Consider the following 2,884-nt stretch of genomic DNA (forward strand, 5'->3'; position numbering starts at 1 on the left):
ATTCAACATTCTCGGATGTACCCTTTGTTGCTCAGAGCGTTCAATCAGGTAGATGGAGTGATAAGTCGTATATTGAGCGTGTTTTTAGAGTTCATTTAGGTAGTTATCAAGCTTAGATTAATTGTTTATAGCTTATTTTAGCTTGTTTTGGTTTGGTTGTGATCATGTTGTGCTTTTATGGGTAGTTTTGTTGTTTTTGATGTATTTCAGGATGAACGAGACTAATTTGGATGGTCACGAGAGTTTGTTAAGATGGAAGAGTGATGATACCCGTGTCCGCCCTGGCAGGGCAACATTTCCCTGGCAGCCAGGGAAAAGGAAGGAGAAGAGAAGAGCAAAGTAGTACATATATATATCTTACCCCCATCACCCTGGAGGGCAACATTTCCCTGGCAGCCAGGGCGAAGAAGAAAAGAAGTGAAGAATCCAACTCCCATTCGCCCAGACCGGGTGACATTGCCCTGGCAGACCGGGCGGAGTTTCGCGAAGCGTATTTTTACTATTTTCGGGTTTCTTATTTTAAGGGTTATAAATACCCTTTGTAAAATACTTAGTTATTATTTTCTAGCTTTAAAACCTTCATTAGAACCCTAATATTCTCTCTAGATCTAGATTAATTTGCACTTTCAAGTTTTGATCTTTGTTCATCAATAATTGGTACTTTTCTTCATTCAAGTATTTGGTGTTCATTTTTATTTCTTCTTTTACTTTTAATTGCTTATTAATCATGTTTTCTTCATTGAATATTATTTTTGCTTCCATTAATATGTGTGAGTAGTTTTCTTATTCCAAGATCTAGCGGAACCCGAATATGATTAATGCATGAATTAATTCTTTAAATTCTCTAATAATAATTGTAATTGATATGTTTAATTGATTATGCTTATGCCAATACTAGATTAGGGATGATTGGTATTGTTATTAATCCATTGTTTTAATCACAACGGGAGTTGGGTTTTGACGGATTTGAATAAATCAATTAAGGGTTTGAAGTTCATCACGGGAGTAGTTGAATGGATGATTAGGAAGTTAGAGTAATGTGGTTAAGGTATTTAATTTACATGATTCCACGGAATTAGGCTTGATTGTGATTAGAGAAGCCATTGATAACTCGGGAGAGACCATTGGTATTATTCATGGATTACTTTTTCTCATTAATCAATTAAATTATGTGTTAGGGGTAGAACGACTATTGCATTAATTGTATTCGTGGTGAAGCTTGATCTTGGATGTTTTTAGCATTGAATTGTCATTGTATTAGATTTAATCGTTTTAATTAGTTCTTTAGATATTGATTCTCATTTATTTGATTTGGTTACTTGCTTGGTAATAGCTTGAGTCTATTTAATTGGTTGAACCATAGTCTCTTGGATCCGACCCTTGCTTGCCCGTCTACATAGTAGTATTCTAGTTAGGTTTATTTTTGTTAGGTACGCGACACGCCTATCAAATTTTGGCGTCGTTGCCGGGGACTAACGATTTCATTATAGTTATTTGTGATTCGTTTTACTAAGCATATTTTTTGTTGCTTCGGCTATTGTTTCTTGTGTCTTTGATCTCCCGTTTTAGTTTCTTTGTTGCATCCAAACTCGAATTTCAAGTTAAGATGATTTAACACCTTTTGATTATGAGATCGAAGCTACTGCAAGAAGACGAAGAGGTAGAAGAAGGAGAAATCGAAATATAAGAAACATGGTCGACCCAGGAACAAAATCTCTTTTGGAGTATGGTATTCTGGATACAACAACCGGATTTCTCTCCAGTATTGTTAGACCACCTGTCACCGCTCAGAGTTTTGAGTTAAAGCCCCAATTCATAAGTTCATCTCAAATGATTCTTTTGCGGGCTCATCAAATGATTGCCCTGTGACTCATATTGATAGTTTCTTGGAGAAGTGTGACACTATGAAACTTAACAGTGTCACTGATGATGCTATTAGACTACGCCTTTTCCCTTTTTCACTAAGGGATAGGGCAAGGGAATGGCTACGAGATGAAGGTATTGGTTCCTTTGATACGTGGGACAAGCTTGCTAAGGCCTTCCTAGTTAAATTCTTGGGGCAAGAGAAAACCGCAAAATTAAGGAACGAGCTATCTACCTTCCATCAATCTAATGACGAAACCTTATATGAGGCATGGAGAAGGTTTAAGCGATTGCAGAGACAATGCCCTGACCATGGTATTTTAGAATGGATGTTGATCCAAACATTCTATAATGGTTTAACCCATGAGTTTCGCATATACATTGATGCTGCGTCTGGAGGTTCTATCATGACGAAGAATCCAACCGATGCGAAGGATTTTATTGAGAAGATGGCGGCTAATGATAATTATCATCCAAGGGGAAGAAATGCTATCAACACAGGTAATAAACATGATGTTGATGCTCTAACCATGTTGACTAGTTCTGTGCAGGCACTAACTCATAAGGTCAATCAACTCCAAGCTGAGTCCCCTCAACCCTCGATGGAAACTTGTCAGATGTGTGGATTGCAAGGCCATACTACGCGGGAGTGTCAGCCCAATTATGATGGAATGACGATTGAGCAAGCTAATGCTTTCTATACCACGGCCTCCACAAGGCCAGTTGATGAAGGGTGGAGAAATCATCAAGGGTTCTCATACAAGAACACTCAAGCTATAACAAATCCTCCACCACCACCAAATTTTCAAGCAAGGGCACCTTTCAATCATCATCCCATGCACCAACACCACCTCAATCTTCAAATCTTGAATCTATTATGGAGACTTTTGCTACCTCCCAACGTCAACAACAAGAGCTTATATCAAAGCAATTTGATTTACAAGTAAAGCAAAATGAATATTTTGAAAACTCGATTCAATTGCTTGTTGCTCAAAATAAGAGGATAGAAACTCATATTTCT

The 2,884-nt window shown here is 37.6% G+C and overlaps 1 non-coding gene across 1 annotated transcript; it reads right to left on the bottom strand.

The window, feature by feature from the left end:
* Positions 1-2,075: 2,075 nt before the first annotated feature.
* LOC145625714 (small nucleolar RNA R71) lies at positions 2,076-2,182 on the bottom strand. Its single transcript, XR_014110621.1, has one exon. It is a non-coding gene; the product is annotated as a small nucleolar RNA R71 (small nucleolar RNA).
* Between the last annotated feature and the right edge of the window lie 702 nt (positions 2,183-2,884).

This window comes from Chenopodium album, chromosome 3 (assembly GCF_948465745.1).
Source record: "Chenopodium album chromosome 3, dcCheAlbu1.1, whole genome shotgun sequence".
In the NCBI taxonomy this organism is placed as follows: Eukaryota; Viridiplantae; Streptophyta; class Magnoliopsida; order Caryophyllales; family Amaranthaceae; genus Chenopodium; species Chenopodium album.